Here is a 22,177-nt window from a genome sequence, read left to right on the forward strand (position 1 = left end):
CCCTGATGGGGGACCAGGTGGCACGTGATGGCCTTGGTGGAGGGAGAGAGAAAAGCCATGGTGCTATTTGCGCCCCGAGACCACGACCGAAGAGGAGGAGGGCAGGCGAAAGGAGGAGGGGGTCGGAACATCTGTCCCCAGTGCTCTCGCTTCGCGCGCTCGGCAGCACAGCAGCCCGGCACTATGCCGCCCTGGTACCCACCTGCAGACAGCCGCCCGCGCGGTGGGAAGGCTGGGGGTGAGGTCTGCGCCTCATCTCCCTCTTGCCCTCTCCGTTCTCTTGGCCCACGGTGGTGCTTTCAACTCCGTCTCTCACTCTCCTCAGCTGCCACCACCACTGTACTGCAGCACGGGCGCTGCAAGGACAAACTCTGCCCCAGTGGCTCACTCCAGGAGTGGGGAGCTACGGAGCAGTCCCTGAGCCTGCATATAGGGGGATGAAGGCCCTGCGCGGCAACAATGATGACGACGGCCGTGACGATGATGACGCCTGCTGAGTCACAGGAAGAAAATTGAGGCCGCCGAGGGAAACGCATCCCTTGCCAAACCCCTGACCACCTTCCCTCCGGGCACCGGCGAGCCACCATCACCACTGCCGCTGACCACAGTCAACTTGCCTGCGAGGTGACCCCAGCCGCACCACCGTGGTGGCCGCCGGATGGCGACTCATAATCAAGCAACGCTCAGACAGTCGTAGCCCTGGGAGGAACCCAGGGCCACAAGAGTGTTCAAAGTATGGATGATCAATGTGTCCTGCAATTCACATTAATTCATGCAGCTAGCTGCATTCTTCATTGACGCACGAGCCGAGTGATTCACCGCTAAGAGTTGTCTGGCTTTCAGCACCGATCCTGCACCCGTGGAGGGGCTGGGACCGCTCACATGAAGCGGCCCCTTTCTCTTGTGCTGAGGACGTGCAGGCGCGTGCCTGGCTTTGACTGTCCTTACTTGATAGTCAGGATTGCAGACATAGGAGATCCAGCCACACTGAACTGGAATTCTTCCTCAAACCTCCACACTATGGTGGCACTGAAGGAGATCTGAGCAGTCTGGTTCCCACCTGGTGCAACGATGCCCTCCTTGGGCGCAAACTTGAAGCAGAAGCCTATGTTTGCAGTTGAAGGGCTATAGGCGAAGGGAGCATCAATAGCTCCTAGGTTAATCAGTTCCACCTGCAGCAGCAAGAAAGCAAAGCGGAAATACATGTGGAATCTTCCCTTCTTGTGAGTTATTGTCTAATGACGCAATTAATACCCAGAAATAGAAGACAATGCTACGAATGGCAAAAAAATACAACAGGACAAGTTCTGCCTTTAGGTTTTCATGCAAAGCAGCGGCAACTCCACAGAACTGGAGTCCACAACCCTGGGGTTATCCCATGGACACAGAGTAGTGCCCCTCTGGTCAGCATCACCAAGTTCATTCAGACCTGGCCCTGAGAGCAACGTGCGTAGGGAATCACCCCAGAGCTGCTGCTGCCCCACTGAGCACAGCTCCAACAGCACCATCTACTCATCCACCTTTTCCCATGTCATGAAAACAATACATTGATTATGAGGCATCAGCATCAAAATGTATAGACAGCATCATCTTTTGGTAAGAAAACTCAGCATGTCTTTGCATCCCACAGCCAAGCTTTTGGAAGTGTCTGGCATGATGTAGTGCCTCATTTTCTACCTCTTTCAGCTGCTCTCTCTTTGGTTTTTTTTGCAAACTTGACACTATTGGGGAGGAGGCAAATAGGTAGAAAAATGCTTTGCTTTATTCCCAGGAACACTTTTCTCTTTCTAGAGCCAGAGATGCACCAAGGCTGAAGTGTGGTGAGGGACTGGTCAGCAAGGGAAAGAACTCCCAAGCCCTTTGCAAGGGCCAGCACTGAGCCAGGAGGCTGGATGGCTTTCCTGTGACTTGCAGCAATAAGCAGGAGACACTTGACTGGAAGCTGTCTGCAGTGGACTGAAGCTCAAAGGCAGCCAGTTTCTTCCAGCTGCTTCTGAACAGCCCAGTCCAAAGATGCCTTGTGTCTGGCACTGCCACAAAAGCCTCTGAACATCCCTTTTTGACCCAGGCTTCGTTTCATGTGCCAAGGGGTTGTTTTGCAGCAAGCCTCCCAGCTGATTCCCAAGGAAGGAACTGGGCCTTCATGAACAACAGACACACCTTTCAGACCCTCTCAGATTTCACCAGTACATCAAATATTCCCTGCTCACAACTGCCCAGGTCGGCAGCAATTCCACACTTCCACCAGGCTTGCTCCTCCCTCAGGAGCCATCAGGATCCACCCCAAGCCCTGCTGCTCACCTCATAGACATGGGGGGTGTCAATAGAAATGTTCCCAATGTACAGAGTAGGAGAGCTGAATTCTACCAAGGGTCCTTGGCCTTCTCCTGAGAGCAGGGGCAGCCTGCTCTCACAGCCTGGGGAGAGATGTCCATTGCAGTACAATCATTCCCTCTGTTATACTGTATTTTCCAGGCTGCCTCAGTGCTAGTCCCTGACTCTGAGCTGGATGCAACCAGCTCCTGATGCTGCAGGAGAGGAAATGGACCCTCCTCTTCCCTCAGCCTCGGGGCTGACTTCTAATTTCTAACCCGTTCCTTGGGCTGCTTTCCAATTTCAGCCACCAGTCTGCTGAGTTTAAAACATCTCTGCTGCCTTGTAGTGACAGGCCAAGGAGTTACAGGCATAAATTGAAAGAAAGGAAATTTAGCTTTGATATTAGGAAGAAATTCTTTACTCTGAGGGTGGTGAGACACTGGAGCAGGTTCCCCAGGGCTGTTGTGGAGGTTCCAGCCCTGAAAGTGTTCCAAGCCAGGCTGGATGGGGCTTGGAGCTACCTGCTCTAGGGGGAGGTGTCCCTGCCCAAAGGCCTTTAAGGTCCATTCCATCCTTAACATACTATGATTCTGTGGTTTTCTTCCCATGCACTTAGAGGAGCTTTGAAATCCATTCAGTGAAGGCACAAAGCTCCTACTGAGTTTGGCAATTGCCAAAATCCCTGGCCCAGGAACACAGGACATTTTTGCCAAAGTCCCCAACTCCTGACACTCAGCACTGTGTTCTGTTTCCACAGACAGAGCTGCAAGGGGTCAATTCCCACAAAGGGAGAGAGGCAGGTGCTGGCCAAGGCTGCTCCTTCTACCAACAGCCTGGGCTCAGGGGGGCTCAGTCACCTCTGCTCTGCTGCTGTCTGGGCACTGGGAGGTGATCCAGGCTCAGGGAACACATTTCTAACTCAGCTCCTGCTGCCTGATGATGGATCCATGTCAAATGGACCCATCATCCTGGAGGCCAGGGGCCTGCAGGGGCTGAGTGCTTGTTCACTAAAGCTGTTCTGCTCTGCAGCTCTCTGGCCTTTGAAGGAATGCTGGCAAAGCCATGGCATGAAAACCTCTCCCTGCACTGCCTGGGCTGTTCTGGAATCAGTCAGGCACACACAGCATTCTGAGCCCTGGCCTGGCACAGGAGACTCCCTGGGACCTGCAGGGCCAGGGGGGATGTGCCAGCCCTGCCCTGCTGACCAGGGACTCTTCCCAGCACTTCCATGGGAGCCCAGTGGGCTCAGGCTTGCACCATGGCTTCACTGAGGGGGAGAGAAGCAGGGCAAAGGAGCTGTACCTGAGATGCTGCAGTAAGCCACACTTCCATACTCCAGTGCTTCCAGGGGTTTGAAGGTCACCTTGATTTTGGCCAAAAAATTCAGCCCAATTTCTCCCTCCTACAGCAGAAAGAGACAGCAAAACAGTTCTCTTCAAACCTAACATTTCTTGTTTTCAACCACACTTCTGTAAGCCTCTGTTTAGAGCATTAGTAATGAGTGAACAACACAAGGAGCCCAAGGAAACACTCCAAACCCAGCTCAACACAGCGCTGGAAGCTCTCAATGCTCAGCTGTTCAGCTCCCACTCTCCACAATACTCCTGCTACTCTGACAAAGGCTCTTGGTCACATCATGCTGCTGTCAGCTACAGTGGGATGCAACTGCCACTGTGCACTGGTGGCTCTTCACAAGAAGAGAACATGATCCCTGTCCTGGGTTGACTATATGATGCTTTTATCCCAAATCGTCTTATTCTGTTTATGCTGAATAATAAGTGTTGCACCTTTAAGACTTGTTGCAGAGAGTGAAGCGGGGAGAGAAGAAGCAGCAGTTTGTTTTCAGACACTGCACTCACTCGTCCACACTCCTGCTCCTGGACTGCATTGTCTGCGGATGGACAGACAGCGGGACAGAGCTCTCCTCTGCTTTTAGTTAATTTAGCTTGCTGAGGCAAAGAAGTTCCCTGGACTGTGGGGTTTTTTTCCCTTTTCTTTGGATGTGTTCAAAACTGCTGTGGACTGAACACCAGAAGAGCACCGGCAGCTCCAGCTGCAGCCACCGGGCCGGGCCTGGCCTGTGACATTTCCAGCCCCAGAGGGACTGATCAGAGACTGAGTGAGCTGAGCTGCAACCCAGGGAGGGACTTTCTCAGTTTGTCATCTCTTTTGGAGCAGCAAGGGGTTGTATTGATTAATACTGTTTAGGGTTTATTGTTTAATAAACTGGTTTTTTCCACTTCAAGGAGGTCTTTTCTCCAGGACCAGTTGGGGGAGGGGCCGATTGAATCTGCTTTCCTAGAGGAGCCCCTTTGGGGGTTCTCTCCCAAATTTGCCTGGAACCAGAACCTTGGAAGTAAAAATATTAGTTTAACCTGTTTTGAAAGAAAGCAGAGGCTGGCATTATTCTAGCGTTTACTCCAAGATGAGAAGGGATGTTGCACTGTGCAGACACCAGGCATTCATTGTCTCTCACAATGCCAGTACTCAGAATCAGGGCTCTAGTTGATACGAGGACGTGGTGGTTTGCTTGCAGAAACAGAAAAGGAAAAGGTTTTCTGTCCCTGTGTGCAGGACAACTCCAAAGGCCCATTTCAACCTTCCACCCTTGTGTCCAGGCTCACAGAGGACACTGGAAGGGACACTCAGAAATAGTGCAAGGCGTGGTTACAGGAGGGGATTGGCATTTCCATGATTAGCCTTAGGCTGAATTTGGCCTCACTTTCCCAGCAAACCATTGCAAGCTTCAGGTCAGAATGTGGCCTGGCAGTGCTCCAACAGCCTCTGCTGAACCTCATGTGTGGGGGGAGCCCCTACCTACAAGAACTGCTCCCTGTGGACACTGCAAGGACACGCACAGAGTGCCCTTGAGCTCAGGCCCTGGCAGCACAGCTTGGCCTTTTCAAGCTCCCAACCCTGCCTTGAGCCTCCAGGGCAGAAATGCTTTTAGCATTTGGCATTTTTAGGCAAGCTCTGCAGGTGCACCAGAAACTCAATGTCTTCCCTCCCAGCACATCGAGCCAGCTGAGGATCTGCCCAGTGACCGCAGCCGGGGGTAGAGTGGATGGGAGGAGGAAGAGGGGGAGGAGGATGAGGAGGAAGAAGAGGAGGAAAATGAGGTCTCAGCTATCACTTACCATTGGCTCAATGAAAAAAATGTCATCAGAGAACAGCCTGGGGTCTTGGTGCAACTTTGCCTTTTCCCCCGGGAGCCTCAGGAGGGCAGTGTGATCTTCACAAGAGCCCTTCTCCTTCCCTGTTTCTTTCCCCTCCATTAATTTTTCCAGCCACAGCTCTCTCCATGTCTGCAGGAATCGATGCTGCCTGCAGCCACAGGAGAGACAAAGCCAGCAGACTGTTTAATAAGCCACAGATTGGCAGAGAGAAGTGTGAGTGCAGGAGAGCAAAGCACTTGGGGAGGAGCAGCAGTGTGAGAGATGAGTAATGTGATGATTTATCAAAAAGCAGGATGCCCCATTGCAGGGAATGATTGGCAGCTGACTCCATTGATTCACAAGGCTGAACAGTTGCTTTATTAAACTATATTATGTTACATTGTACTACACTATATTAAAGATGCATACTATACTACAAAGAATACTAAAGAATACTAAAGAAAACTTGTGACTGTCTCCAGACAGCCAGGACAAAGCTTTTTCCAATTGGCCAAGGAAACAAAACAATCCTCAGCAGAATCCAACTGACAAATCACTTCAGGTAAATAATCTTCCTAACACATTCCACATGATAGAGATAAGAATTGTTTTCTTTCTTTTCTCTGTGATTCTCCAGGAGAAAAAACCTTGAGAGAGAGAATTATGTGTTTCTGTTCAGAGAATGTGAATGCCACAATGATTGACTCTCACAATTAACAGACAAATACCATGTACAGAAGTTAAGAAAAATTTTTTTACCCCCGCAGTTGTTATCAAGGGACAGCTGGGGTTGGGATATTTGGGAGGGTTGGCTTGTCACTACAGTGACATCTGACCTCCAATGAAGATTTGAGGAAGTAAACTCCACCACTGGACAGTGAAGAAGGGGTCAATGGACAGAATTTTGGGAGGGGCTAAAGGGTTAAAAGGCAAAACCTCCATTGTGTGGGAGAGCACATGGTGCGGAAAATCCTTTGCTCCTGGCGCCATAACATTTTCTCTATTCAGTCTTCTGTTGCATCTTTGATAAGGTTTAATAAGCCTCTCTAAACTTATAAAAAGGGAGTGGCTATTTCTCCCAAGCAGCAGCTCCCCAGCAAGGGCTGACCCCAAGCCATGGGGGTCCCAGATGGATCAGAGGATAACTTGTTGTTCACTGGCCCAGCAGGGAGTTTTACTCCACACCTGCAAGCTCAGGAGAGGTTTCCAGAGCCAGCAGCCCTCAAGAGAACCTCCTGGCTCAAAGCCTCTGCCCAAAAAACTGAGGGAGAATCCACCAGCCACTTCAAGTGGCTTTTCCTACCACTGAGCTGCTGGGGAGGCAGATAAAGGTCATGGAGCAGGACTTCCCTGGGAAGGGGAGACAAAGTTGGGTCGCAGCTACGTGCTACCAGCACTGTGAAAAATGCACATTATATGATTGGCTTTTTGCATATATGAAAATAAAACATTGGTCTGTTCTGTTCCAGTCTCTATGCAATATTGCATAGGGAAATGTAAGATAACAGCAATTAGAAATCAATCAGATAATGCACATAACCAATGACACATCTGCAATGACACCATTATCAGTCACTACAACACTGAACTGTCATCCCAGAGTCTGCGACAGCTGATGAACTTTAAAACAACAGAGAGCTGGAGAACTCGTGTCAAGATTCATGTTTCTCCAAACTCCCTTTGAAATCAGGCTCAGCTATCATACATGGTCAAATTGCCAAGCCAAAAGAACTTGAATACTTTTTGATGCAGAAAACATCTGGGCTGATTGTCAAACATTCCATTCAAGTAGAGCTAGAACTTGGCCAGAGTTCAATCTCTAATTGATGGACATCACTTAATACATTTTAAAACAAGACTGTTAAAACCAGCAATTATGAATAGGAAACCTTAGGATTAAAGATCAATCAAACCATTAAAGAATTGAATCCCTCCAAAACTTCTGTCAGAATAGAAATTCTTTAAACACAGCAAACCTCTTGAATTCTTGGATGAAGTACTCTATAATAACTGAAGAAATAATAACTGAAGAAAACCATGAAACTGGCAATCTGGATTTAAAAGAAACCCAAAAAACATGAGTAGTTAAGAAACAAAAAGACAAGATTCTGAAGAGACACGTGTCTTGTAGATGATCACACAGAGACAGTGAAACACATGAAAGCTGGCTGTAAATATTACAACAATACCTTGATCATAATTCTTATAAATTCTGAGAATTCTCCTTATAAAATCAACTTATCAACAGGAAGAGTTTGAAGGGGTTATGACAACTTTTTTAAAGTATTAATATAGGATTAGTAACAATCCTTATTTATCAGTATCACCTATAAAATCCAAAAATAACAAAGGTTACAAACTCAATACCAACAAAACTCTGGACCATTGGAGAATCAGCTGGTGACCCCACAGATAGGATCTGATTGATATTTCTCAAATGCTCTGTCTTCAGAGACATTTCAGGTAATTGAATCATTACTAATACTTCTATCTTTCTATGGTGGTTTCCCTCCCTGAGAGGCATTTTTCACAATAGAAGATTTCCATCTACCTCATATTTGGAATACCACTGATTTGCACTGGTTTCCCCTTTTTTCTGTATCTTGGGAAAAGGCCTGTGTGCTTTCTCACTTTACACTGATTTTGGACAGCTTTTTTACATGTCCATCTTTTGCATCTGAAGCCTGATCATCTGGTAAATGCTGTTTCCGTCACTTCTGTGGGACCGGGCTGCTGCGGAGTTCGGCGCGCCTCACACAACATGCGCTGCACCCGCGAAAAATCTCCCGCTTGAGATTCTGATGGAGGCTGAAACTGTGTGCTGGCTGCCGGGGCTGGCTGCGTGCCCGCTGCCGTGGGACCGGAGCAGGGCCGGTCCCTCGGGCACCCTCTGCACCCAGACCGCGCGCGGTCTCTGCCGCTGCCCTCACGGGAGTGCGGATGCCCCCGCCCCGACCGCGCCTCCCCGGCGCTTCTCTCGGCGCAGGCGCGGTCTGGGGAACGCCCCCTGTGCCCGTGACCGACACCGGCGCTGCCCCGGTCCCCGCTCGGCCGCGTCCGTGCCGCGTCTGCGCACTGGGGAAAAACCCGCCCCACTGCGGCTGCCGGGTTTGTGCGTCATCACCGGGCGCCTGCCGCGCTCCGTGGCGGTCGCAGGGACGCTGCAGCCGTCCCGTCCCGTCCGCCTCAGTCCCGCCCGGCGCGGCTGCCGCGGCCCGTGCGCGTTCCCCGGGTGCCGCTGCCCGCCGCCATCGCAGCCGCGCGGGTTCTGCCCTTCGCGCGCGGCTTTGGCACCCCCTGCGTGAAACCGCCGCCGCCATCGCGCATGCGCCCGCCGCTGCCGCCAGCCCCGCGCCTCCCGCTCCCGCGCTCCGCCCGGCCCGGTCCCGCTCGGCGCTGTCCCCGCAGCCGCCGGCCGTGCCCTGCACGCTGCCGACCGCCCGCTGCTGCGATCGCGGGCACCGCCGTGCGCGCTATCGCCTCCGCCGCTGCTGTGCCTGCGACTGCCCCGCTGCCCCCGTGGGCCCCCGCCGGCCTCCGCAGCCCCCACGGCCGCCTCTGCGGCCCCCCCGGGCTGCTCCCGGCCGGCGCCGCCGTGGCACGGGTTCGCCAGTCGCCGAGAAGCGGCTCTGCCCCGGGTTCCCCGACCCCCTCCGCCCTCCTCTCCCTGAGAGTTCTGGGCGTTCTGGGGACCCATGGGACCCTGGGCACTCTGGAGATGATGCCAATTCCTCCCACACCTGTTTGCTAGGGATTACCTTTGCCCCTCCCTGGTCAGTAAGGGCAACTGCCGCCTGCTGATGGCAGGATGACTTCCCCCATCCTCGAGAGAATACTGCTGCCTGCTGATAGCTGGCAGCCCCCGCGGAATTCCACAAAATTGCCTCTAACATTACCCTTGCTGGGGATAAAAGCTTCAAGGCCGTTTTATCTTTTTTCAGAGATTTTCACAGGGTGTGTGGCTGCCATGCCCTGTAGGGCTGACAAGATGCTGGGTTGTTCCTGGGAGCATGTCCCCCCCCATGTTCTCAATTTTGACTTTTCTTACCAAAAGCTGAATCATCTGCAAGGTCAGTCCGGAGTTTGCCCTGGTCACCATCCAGCAGCTCGCAGGTGAGGGTTTCCAGGGGCGCTTGTGGTCCTCCTCTTTCCGGGTCGAGCTTGAAATGAATCTTCTCAGCAGAGGTCGAGATGCTCTTTCTGGATTTTTCCCTTGAGAGTGCCTGTTTCCTTTCCTTCTCGGGCTGGGTTTCAGCGGCTGATGGCTGTGGCGTGGCTGCTTGCCAAGAGCCCACCTGGGTGCCCTCTTGGAGCCCACCAGGGATGCCAATGTCTCAGGGTCTCTTGCTGCTCAGAGTGACCCCAAGAAAAGTTCAGTCTCTTTTCCCAGCCTGACGCTTGAAGAAGGAGTCAGGGCTCTTCATTTCTCAGTCTCAAGGTTGTTTATTTTATCTTATCTATAAAAAATTTTCTCCTGCCCTGCCGAGGTCAGCTCAGCAGGACAGTCTGAGGCACTCTGCCTGCCCCCGGGGCGGTGTTATGTCTTTATACTAAAAACTACGTGTACAATGTTTACAATTACTTTCCAATACCTATCACCTATGTTAGACAGTGAGCTTCTACTCTAAACCAATCAGTAAGTGCCAACATCACAGCAGAAGACGGAGGCCAAGAAGAAGAAGGAGAAAGGCTGGACACACCCAGTTCCCTCCATCTTGCCTCCTGAACCCTACACCAAAAACCCCAAAATCTACTTTTCCATCCCATGATAACTTCACTAATATTCTGCTTAAACTGTTGTGGCCTGCTGATCTTCATATAAGGTCTGTAATTTGCTCCACGGGTCATAATCAAATCCACTGGTGTTTTGGGCTCCGTGCCAGGGCTTCTGAGCCCCCTGGCAGGGGTCCTGGCCATCCTGGACTGCCAGAGGGATGTTCTGGGTTCCCACAGGTCTCTTCTTAGGTCTTCTACAGGTTGGTTTTTTGTTTCCTCTCCTTCTGGTTGTGCTGGGAAAAAGCCCCTGCTGGGACATCTCTGCACCCTGGCATCCTGGGCATCTGCATAGGGATGGGCAATGTAACAAAGGACTGGCTGGAGGCCTTTGGAAATGGGAATTTATGGACAGGTGGGATTGCTCAATCTGACTGCACTGGGCCCTCATGCAGGACAGAGCTCTGGATCTCCTTCCTGCTTGGTAGGGTTCAGTTTCCAGGTAGTGTGGGCAAGGACTGGCACTCACCTGCACAGAAAGGCTTCTGCCTTTTGTCCTTGTAGCTAAACCCAGGGTGAGATTCCTCTTTTAGTGCTCAAAGAAAGGAAAGGAAATCCCAGAAGGGATGTGCTGTGTCTTTGAAACCATTACCAACTGTGAGGAACACCCCTGCTAGAGTAGAACATGTCCCTGGTCAAAGGAGGTCACCCCTCTGACCAAACTGATCCCAGCCCAAAGGCCAGGCCTTCTGCTGGGCTCTGGAAGGGGTTCTGCAGGCAATGTGCTCAGGAGAGAGATCTCCACTGGCCTCACTTCTCCCAGGGATAACACATCCCATCCCATCCCAAAGGTTCCCAGGATGGCCACAGACACAAGCAATGGGATCCGGCACACTTACTTAGCTCTTTGAATAGCGCTTCTACACCTTTCTGAGCCAGACAGCCAGCAGCCACAGACACTGGACATCAGGTGCACATGAAAATAAAATCAAAGACAGGATATTTAACAAGGACCTTTCCCCAAGGAACTCCAGGGCTGCACTGAGCAGGTTCTGGGGCAGAACACATCCCACAGCTGGCCCAGGAGCCCCATGCAGTGCTGGGGGTCCCTGACCCTTGGGCTCACTGAGGCTCTCCTGGGCCAGGGAGCTGCCTCAGCTGCCACAGCACTCAGGCACCATACAGGTGCCTCAGTCCCACCAGAGCACAGCCACCCACGAGAGGGTGAGACTCTTCTGCCACACACCAGGAGTGGAAAGGAACCTCCCAGGCCCCTTCACTGTCCCTTGGCACATTCATTTCAGCCTGACCCTCAAAGCCCTGCTCAGCAACATCCCCCACTAGAGTAGGATGTGTCCCTGGTCAAAGGAGGTCAGCCCTCTGACCAAACTGATCCCAGCCCAAAGGCCAGGCCTTTTGCTGTGCTCTGGAAGGGGTTCTACAGGCAACGTGCTCAGGGGAGAGATCTCCACTGGCCTCACTTCTCTCAGGGATAACACATCCCATCCAAGATTCCCAAGGATGGGCACAGGCAAGAGCAATGGGAGCCATGAGTCCACACTTACTTATGAACTCAAATTGACCTCCTTGGTCATGTTGCCATGAACTCCCTCTTTTGGGGCCATTAGGTTCACCTGGAAAGAAAAAGAAAAATGAACAAGAGGAAGCTTCACTATGATATTTCCCCTTAGGTTTTAAAAATGCATTTAAGAGCTTTTCTGTGACACATAGATCCCTCATACTACTCAAACCGCTGATCTACTCAGGGTTTTTTAATTTACTGATTTTGCCTTGCATCACTGTCTAAACAGAACACAACTCTTTCCAAGATATTCAGTCCTTGCTTGTGGTCTCCCGTATCATTTTCTCTAGGTTCACTCTGCAATGCAAGGGAAAAGAGGGGCAAAATCTCTGTGGTGAGCAACATCTCAGCACTAGAGAAGATAAGGCCGTTGATAAGATGTTCTGTTGCACTCCCAGCTGGTCCCTAACCCATCTTGTCTGCCCTGGAGCTCTGAGAATTCTCGCAGACACACACTTCATCTTCCTTGGTAAAAATTAAGACCTTCTGCTTTTGCAGAGTGCAGAACCTGGTGTTCAACCCCAGTCATATTTTCCTCAGAGGCAAGGGACCATTTTCCATTCCTTCAGACTCAAATCCTGGAGGTTATCCTGACCAGCTATGAAGAAATCTATGGTGAAAGGACAAGTGACCTTGGCTGGAGTCGACACAGGAGGTGTCCCGACCAGAGAGTAATTACCACTGATTCCATGATGCAGAAGGCATGAAAGACACTTTATTATTTGTGTATAGTATTAAGAAATATACAGTTCCTATAGGAACAGTAGTGGACGTAAGATCTGATTGGTCTTAAGGTGAAAACCTCTCACACTATTGATGCACTATGAATAGTACACTCTAGCAAACCATTTTTATAAACAATGGTTATAGAAAGAGAGATAATAATTGTTTGGGTTTTTTTTTTTCCTAGGATTGTTAGGTTCAGTTTGTGAGAAATTGTCTCTGTTCATTCTTTGACTGAACTGAGAATATTTACAGACTGGCTGCCAAATGTCCATCAAACTTCTCTCACTCCCCCTCCTCAACTGGATAGGAGGAAAAAATATAACTGAAGAGCTCACATAAAGCCTGGGACATCCCTCTCCAGCTGCCACCATGGGCAAACCAGACTCCACTTGGGGACGATTGCTTTGCTTTTTCAGCAATTCCCAATAGAGCAGCAAGCTGGGTAACAAAGACAAAACTGAAATCACCTCACTCCCACTCTCCCCTCTCCTGGCTGTGAACACACCTGGTGCAGGTGGCTGGGGCAGCTGCAGTGCCTGATGCAAGCTGAGCTCCAGGTGGGAGCCCGAGACAAGAGCTCATGAATGGCCAACAGAGCCCAACAAAGGGCACCAAGAGTGGTGGCACCGCTGCGGAAGGGACACCGAGAGACCCAGCAGGAGCTGAGGGCCCGGGAGGAAGAGCCAGACTTGAGCCTTGGGCATGCAGACTGAGGGGATAAAACTGAGGGGCTCCCTTGCTGGGGGAACAGCTCAGGCTGTTCCTGTGTCACTGCACTGGGAATAAATGGCTTTATGGAATCAGACAGCTGAGACTGCTCTGGGAAACCTGGGCTGGAACCAGGGAGGACACAGGGGCTGGGTGTGGGGAGTCCAGCAGGGCCCATTGGGGCACTGCAGCCACTGCTGTGGAGGGGCTCCTCCCAACACTGAACACCTCTGGTGGCTGGAGTGTGATGGACAGAGAGCCTTGGGAAGGGTCAGACTGGGAAGTTTCCCACATATCCTCTTCTGCACAGCTGGCTGCAGAAAGCAGGGCCCTGCTGACCCTTCCAACAAAGCCGCCTGTCCCTTCTGAGCACATCCATCAGAGCAGCAGGGACGAGGTGAAGGCAGAAACAGGGACTGCTCAGGAGTGAGGAAAGGTCTGCTCAGGGCACAGCTCACTGCTGTGTTCTGCTCTCCCTCTTTCTTTCACTCCATTTCCTTGGGCTTTCTGCTCCTTGGGACCTTCTGTTTTCTTTGGCCACGTTCCAGAGAAGGAGGACCTGGACTGAATTAAGGGACCCCATGCCAAAAGCTGCTGCATGTAAGAAAGCTTTCCTGGTGCCCAAGGAGAGATAGACCCAGATGAGGAAAAGAGGGGAGGATTAGAAATAGAGAAATGCCGGCAGGGACCCAAGAGAAGTCACAGCCCCAGGGCCCATGGCTGTCCCAGGGGTCTAACTGAAGGCATCAGACAGGAAATGCCAGGGGTGATTTCCCAGGAATGAACCCCGCTCGATCTCCTCCCACTACATTTTGCTGTTTTGCTCTGGTCTGAAAGGAGGGAAAGCATATAAATGGCAAAAAATGCTCAGAGTTTGAGGGGTTTTCTCCTAAAGCAGAGCAATAGCGAGATGGCTTCTCAAACAGTAACAATGAGTAGATGATGTGCACGTGGAGCTGTCCTGGATGTGCTTCTGCCATTGATCACTGATGAGCACAGACATTAGCTCAGATCACCGCTCATGGAAAGATGATTGTGCTTCCAGGGATGGGTCACCCCACTTCTCACAGTCAGAGATACATTGTCCTCTCTGTCTCTCATATTTGGAAGGAGCCCTGACAACTGCTTTAGACAGGAGAAGTATTTTCGGCAGGGCCAGAGCTGCGATCCTGAGCCAAAGTGGAAGCTTTGAGGTGGAAAAAGAAAATGAAGGAGGAAAGACAGAAGAGGAGAGGATAAAGGGAAAGAAAATGAGGCGCTACAGGGAGAGAGGAGAAAGGTAAACAAACAAAACCAACAACAACAAAAAAGCAAGCCAAAAGAAAACAAAAAAAAACTCACAAAAAACTCTCTCTTCTGCATTGTTAGTGATGTCTCTTGCCCAGAGACCAACAGAGTCTGGTCTGCCAACAGAGGCCCAATAAATTAGACATTTTGAGTTATGCATTGAGTCTAATACAACATTAATACCAGCGTGTGAGTTAAATCCAGGAGCATTGTATGAGTGGTGGTGAAATCTCATTATGCTTTGTCTGGGGTGCTAAGGTGAGCTATTGTTTTAATATTTATATTTTATATTTTTAAGTTCTAATCACTCCATGAAGTAATTATTTATTACATATTCAGACTAAAAATTTTTCCTGATCACCCAAGATCAAAGAAACAAACATTTGGCCATAATGTATTCATGGCATCCAGGCTGGGCCTAATCAACATGGCACTTACTTTTTACTTTTCTCCCATTTAATGTGTAGCAAGAGTCATGGCAACAATTTTTGCTATTGGTCAAAAATAACATTAAATAAATAAATAAGGCCTGAATTGACAATTTTTTCTCTATGTAGGAATGAATTAGGAACTGGATTAGTGTCTGTAGACTCTGGGTGGGAAGGGACAATCGGCTTTGAATAGGAATTCTATGAAATATTAACTTTGTGGTCTCCCTCCAACCCTTCCTGACTGGTCCCCCACCCTCTGCTGCACTGCTAGGCCTTGATGAGGCAAAGACACTGAAAGCCCTGGGGCCCTGGAGGGCAGCAGGGCTCCCTCAGGCCTTAGCAAAACCCAGTGAAGGCCCCAGGATGGTCCAGGGAGCTTTTCCCACTCAATCCCCTCTGGCAGAACTGATCTCAGCACTTGAGGGCCCTCAGCAGTGCCCAGCCCAGGGACGGTCACTGCCCGAGAGGCCTTGTGAGGAGGGGGTGTCACTGCTGTGCATGGCCAACAGTGATTGCACTGGCCTTGCCCACAGGGGAGGCTGCAGACTGTGCAGATTGCTCTGCTGCAGACAGTTCTGTTTGGGCAGGGTCACGCTTCTGTTGTTGCAGACACTGATATTCTTTAGGAAATCCCACCAGGACTGAAGGACAGCTGGAGGAGGATTGCCACCCCAGGGACCTCCAGGGCAGTGGTTCCTGAGTGCCACAGCCCCCTGTGGCTGGGCAGGTGTGGTGTCAATGTGCTGGGCAGGGATCAGCCCTTCCCCTGGCTGGGCTCCTGCTCACACAGCCGCGGGTGGTGCTGCCTTGCTTGGCTGCTGGCCCGTGTGCTCCACCTCCCAAGCGCTGCCTTTTCACCTGGAGCTCAGGTGAAGGGAACTCAGGAAGCTCTGCGAGTCCAGAAAAGCAACTTGGGGAGCTTCAGGGCTCAGGAACACCAATTTAATGAACTTCAGGGCTCAGAAATTCAGTCTCCAGACACTTGGGGCTCAAAAGCAGCAATTGAGGATACTTTGGGGCTCAGTAATACCATTTCAGGACACTTTTGGCCTCAAAAATTGATATTTGGGGACATTCACAGCTGAGAATACAGGAGTCTCAGGAGCATTGGGGCTCACCCACCTGGGGACGTTTTTGGGACCTGAAACAGCATTTGGGTTCAGAAATACTGATTTAGGGAGCACTGGGGCTCTTAAACACCAATTTAGGGACACACAGGCCTATGAAACCCTGATTTGGGGAGTTCAAGGCTGAGAAAAAATCATGTTGGGAGCTTTGGGAATCAGGGAGAGTGATTTGGGGATATTTTCAGAGCAAAAAGAACAATTTAGAGAGCTTTTGGGCTCCGAAAAACCAATTTAAGCTGATTTTGGGCTCTGTAGTCCCTCTTTAGGGAGCTTTGGAGCTCCAAAACAGCGATTTAGGGAACTTTTGGGCTGAGAAACATCAATTTCGGGAGCAGAAGGAGCAAGCCCTGAGGAAACCCGGGAGCAAGGGGCAGGCGCTTACCTGGGGCAGGTCTGGGAAGAAGCCGCTCTGCGCTGGGGCGCAAGCACTGCTTAAAAACTGGGATAGATACAGCTCACTAGCTCACTGTGCCCGACCCGTTCCCGCCCCCACGGGCTCCTCCCTCTATCCCCGCAGCTCCTTTCCCGGTTTTACACCGATTTCCCCATAATGAGGTTTCCCCGCTCCGGTCAGGGAGCGGTTCCTTGGCTGGGGGTGGGAAATGGGCACAGCCAGCGCTCCCCGCCCATCGCTCCCGGAGCCTCCCAGGCTGGGATGAACCCCACGGGCTGATGGCACGCCGGGCACAGGGCGTGAGTGAGGGGCATCAGGGCTCTGGAACACTGATCTGGGAACTTCATGGCTTAGAAACCCCTGTGTCAGCAGCTTCGGAGCCAGAACGGTGAGCTCAGGAGCTTTGGGGCCGAGAATGATTAATTCTGGGGGCTTTGGGGCTCCAGAACTCTGAATTTGGGAGGCTTTTGGCTCGGGAGAAAAAATATTTAGGGAGCTCCGAGTCTCAACGAAAGCAATTTAGGGCTATTTTCAGCTCAGAAGCAGCAATTTAGAGAGATTTTGGGCTGAGAAACATCAATTTAAGGATATTTTGGTGTCTGAAACACCAGTTTAGGGAGCTAAGAAACACTCATTCAGGGAGGATTTGGGCTCAGAAATATCAAATAAAGAGTTTTTGACCTCCCAAATAAAAAACCTTTTTGGGGAGGATTTTGCTCCTGAGGGCTGGAATATAAGTGTGGGGAGTCCTGGCAGACTGACTATACCCCAAACCCACCACGACAAGTGATGACTGCAGACAGACCCTGTGTCCCATGTCACTGCCTGGAACACTGTCCTGAGCTTGGAAATGGGTGCTATTGGCACAGGTGCCTCATGAAAGAATTTAATCAGAGTGTAGTACTCATTGCCAAAGCAACCTTACAGACACCTGGGGAAGAAGCCGGCACCGAGTGGATTCAGGACATCCTCTGTGATGGACCAGCCTCTGGAATGATGGAATGGGCTGGTGAAGATGACAGCGAGCAATGGGTCCTTTCGGGACTACAGCTCCCATCATGCATCGCGGCATCCACTGAGGGCCATTGCAGCCGAGACTTCATCTCCCGTGATGCTCTGCGCACCCTAGAGCGTCTTTATAGCCGGACCACCTTCTTCTATATGCCCTGCGACCCCAGAGCCCCGACATAACCCGTTCCGGCCGTACAAGTTGAAGCCCCAAAACAGATAGCCTTCAAGAAATAATGAGTTAAAGCATGGAATGTAAAACATTCGAAGAAAGCTTAGCACTTAGGAAACATATAGAGCAATAAATCAGTTAAGGCATGGAACACTATGACAAGAAAGAGAGATAGGGATAGGGGAACTGATGGGCTAAGCATGTTCAGAGCCAACAAAGTCAAACTGACCCTAATAACCTTGCCAAGCCATGGGACCAGGCCAAGTACACCGGGAATTGGCCATATTAGGATAGGAGTTCAAAAGTTTAAGGAGGAAGACTCATCAGGTGACCCCTGCCCATGATGAAGGCAACCGGAACGACCACCGAAATGATCCTCAAATGAGATATCTCCGCCCACGCTCCGCCTACACCACGCCTCTTATGAATATGTATGCAAAAACATGATTATGCATGTGATATGATGTAACTTCATAATCAAAACTGTACAAAAGGCTTACTTCGGTTACGAGACACTCAGAAATCCCTTTGTGATTTCTCTGACGCGTCGCAATAAAATACCTCCTGTCTATGCTGACTTAAATTGAGTCTCTTAGGCAGTTATTCTGGCCTTTTGGGGCAAAATTCGGCATCAAAGTCCCGTCATGTTCCGTGCCCCAAAGGGACGTATAACGACTCTGTAGGTGCTCCCCAACGGCTTCCCGGCACCATAGGTTCCTCGCAGTAGCCCCTTGAGGACCCGAAGTGGCCGCCCGCACCCACAACTGGCTCCCTGGACCCCCAAGTGCTGCAGTGGAGCTACTTTCGGGACTACAGCTCCCATCATGCTCCGCGGCGGTCGTAGCGTTTGAATGCAGCCGGGACTTCATTTCCCGTCACCCCCGCGCTCTGCAGGGCGCCATTAGCGCTCTGCCTTCACCCCCGCGCCCTGAGAGCCCCGTTAGAGCCCCCCAAGGGCCCGCCCGGACCCTGAACGGCCCCAAATTCCCCTCCCTGATCTCCAAGGGCCCCCCTGCATCCCCAAGGGGTCCCCTGGACCCCGAATTGTCCCTCAGAATCCCTGAGTGCCTCCCCCCCACCCCCCATTTCCCACCCGGCTCCCCCAAGTGTTCTCCCGACGCTCAAGTTCTCTCTGAATTCCCTCCCCAGACCCAAAACTGCCCCAAATGTGCCCCAAAATTATTTCCATGTAAGCCCAAGTGCCCCCTTGAACCATGTGTGAGAAAAACATGATTAAAAAGATTACAAAACGACTAAACATAAGGCGAAGTAGCAGAAAGAGGGTAAAAATTAATAACTAATAGACGTGAATTAGTGAATGAAGGGAATTGTGATACTTAGAACCAGTAACCATTAATTTTATTGGTTGCTAAACACGCATAGATTTTTGATATAAATATAAAATTAGGTAATAAAAATGAAACAACTATTATTACAAATAAGAAATAAATACAATAAATCCATTTAATTGAAAAAATATTAAAAATAAATAATAAATTGCACTAATTTTTTTTTATATTTTTGGATGTTAGTTGCAGGTGGATGATGTCAGACATGGTGAGGCTGGGGATGAGGAGCAGGTTGTCCAAACAGAGTCAGCTTGCAAGGGTGTCATTCTTCTCTGTGCCCAGACCTCCTAAGGAGACATTCAGCATCAAGATCACTTGGGGAATATGTCTATCAGCTCTTCAATGAACCGAAAAATAAAAAACAATACTCATGATTAAAAAACTAAAAATCATGAGGTGCACTTTGAAATCTTCCTCCTGAACAGAACTCCAAACTAACTCCAATCACTGCGCAAGCCCTGGAGACTCAAAGACAATGGAAGGGAGACAAAGAGCCCATGAGGGCATTCTGTATTTTCATGATCCCCATGGTGGGTTTGGAGCTGGGTCCAGGAGCCTCAGGCACGGAGGGAAGGATGAAGAAGCTGCTCAAGGAGTCAGCAGCAAAACTCCCAAGTGCCTTGGAGCATGGCTGGGCCCCAGTGAGGGCAGGGAGTGCCAAAGGCTGCCCAGGGACTGCTGAGAGCAGATCCTTGAGGCCAGGATTGCAGGGAGCCCAAGGCTCTGAGCAGGGAACTGCAGTGTTGAGCAAGGCCTGGCTTGGCTGCAGGAAGCAGAAAGGCCAAGCCCTGAGCCCAGCCTGGAACAGCAGGGCCTGTCCGTCATGGGTGGCTCAGGGCTGTTTGTGGGCCAGGGGGATGTGAGGGGCAGCATGGACAAATGCCATAAACCTGTGTGACACTCCAGATCCTCAGGGAACTGAGGGGCCAGTGGGACACTATGGAAAGTTGTGGAACCAAGAGGATCACTGTGGCACTGTTGGGGCCCATAGAACCAAGGGGCCAGTGTGACACTGTGGGGCCTCATGGAAACAAGAGGCCATTGTGAGCCTGCAGGGCTGCAACACCCCAGAACACTGAAATGCTGGGGGTAACCAAAGGTTCCTTGACTCGAGTTTGGTGCACAGGAGAAACACCAACCAGATATTATCAACATGGCCAGATGCAAAGAATATTCTGGATAGGAAGGGACCCAGAAGGATCATCAAGTCCAGCTCATAAGTGAATGGCCCACACAGGATTGAACCCACAGCCTCACTGACACCAGCACCATGCTCTGATCAATGGAGCTAAGAGGTCAAAAGGACCCAAAATTTTACTGGCAAAATATAGACAATCAAGGAACTTTTGCAAAGGGTTTAATACAACATCCACTTCAATATGAAACCCTTACCATAGCATTAAATTCAATAACTTAGCAAATTGAATCTAAAAACCTTTATCCCTTAAGATGTTTAGTTACCCAAAAAGGTTCCAGGTAAGTAGGATTAGAAAAAGAAATAGCAAACAACAGAAAGACAGAAGATCCATAGAAGGACAAGGACATGCACATAGGTACCAACTGCTCAGGTTCCAGCACCACTAACACAGAAACCCCAGAAACAGGCAGGATCCACACCCTGGGCTGGCCTCGTGCTCCGGCTTTTAAGGCCCTGGGCCCTCATGGGCCCGGCCCTGGGGTGGGACTGCCAGTTGCTTGTCCAATCAGAGCCAGGGTAGCACCAGCTGCTAGTGTGTGATTGATTGATTAACAGCTGGGCTAATCAGAGCTGGGTTAACATCACCTCCTGCTGTGTGATTGACAGCTCTGCCAGGCCAGGGCTGGGGCGGGGCTCTGTCCCACCACAAACCAAGGCCTGACCCGGCCCTGGCCCCACACGGGCATTCCGAGCATCCCAAGGTGTCTCGGCACGTTGATCTCATCCAGCTTCTGACAGCGACCACGGTGACACTACGGAACCTCATGAAACCATGGGTCAGTTGTGACAATGTGGGTCCAAGGACACCACGGTGAGACTATGGAACCTCATGGAATCAAGGAGGCCATTGTGCAACTCAGAGGCCCTATTAGAAGCAAGGGTCAATGATCAAACTGTGGGGCCCATGGGAACAAGGAGCCATTGTGACACAGCAGGACCGCATGGAGCCATGTGGGCCTCATGAAACCAAGAAACCATTGTGACATCGCAAGACCTCGTGGAATCAAGGGGATCATTGTGACAGTATGGGACTCCATGAAATCAGGGGAACATGGAACAGGTCTGCCTGGTTTGGCCTCCTGTGGGCTGTCTGACAGGTCCCACTGAATTAGCCATGCCAAAGGCCACTTCCCATCTGACCATGACGCACTGGGGCTCTGTGCTTTTATTCCTGTGCAAAAGAACTGTCTTTCTTGTCTAGCCTGCCATGGCTGAAATTAGGAGTCCACCTCTTAAATTCCCTGTATCCAAGGGTTGCTCCCAGATAAAATCTGCTAATACAGTCAACTCTGGCTAGCCTTGGCCTCTGGTGACTGCCTCTTATCTGCCCCTGCACCATTGGGGCTCACTTGTTTCCTTCCCATGGAGACCATTGTGACACTGTGGGGCGCTGTGGAGCCAATGGGCCATGGTGACACTGCAGGCCCTTGTGGAGCCTGTTACACTGTAGGAATTTGTGGAACCAAGGAGATCATTGTGACACTGTGAGTACCATGGATCCATGGGGCCATTGTGACACTGTGGGGTCTTGAGGAACCATGGCGACCATTGTGACTTTTTTGAGCCTTGTGACATGCAGGGGCCATTGTGAAACTGCAGAGTACCATGGATCCAAGGGACCATTGTGACACTGTGGGGCCTCGTGGAAACAAGGACATCATTGTGGCTCTGTTGGGCTGCATGGTCCCAAGGTCCCAAGGGGCCAGTGTGAAGCAGCAGGGCTTTGTGGAACCAAGAGGCCATTGTTGCATTTCAGGGCCTCGTGGAGCCAAAGGGCCGTTGTGATCCTGAGGGGCACCGTGGATCCATGGAGATAATTGTGACATTTCAAGGCCCCATGGAATCATGGAGACCATTTGCCATGATCCGTCCTAGTGAATGGATGATGTGATGGTTCGTAGGGGTGATCTCAGGGTGCAAAAAAAACCAACACAGCACAGGGGATTTGCAGTAACAATCAACAAGTGCAATTTTCTTGAAATAACCACAAGAGAAATGCATTGGTGAGGGG

General features: G+C 50.9%; 1 non-coding gene across 1 annotated transcript; it reads right to left on the reverse strand.

Annotated features, from left to right (window-relative positions):
- Window positions 1-677: 677 nt before the first annotated feature.
- On the reverse strand, window positions 678-830 carry LOC128937706 (5.8S ribosomal RNA). The gene has a single exon (XR_008483065.1). It is a non-coding gene; the product is annotated as a 5.8S ribosomal RNA (ribosomal RNA).
- Window positions 831-22,177: the final 21,347 nt, after the last annotated feature.

Source organism: Melozone crissalis, unplaced genomic scaffold (assembly GCF_028551555.1).
Source record: "Melozone crissalis strain CALT ecotype California unplaced genomic scaffold, PUWL_Pcris_2 ptg000021l_1, whole genome shotgun sequence".
NCBI lineage: Eukaryota > Metazoa > Chordata > Aves > Passeriformes > Passerellidae > Melozone > Melozone crissalis.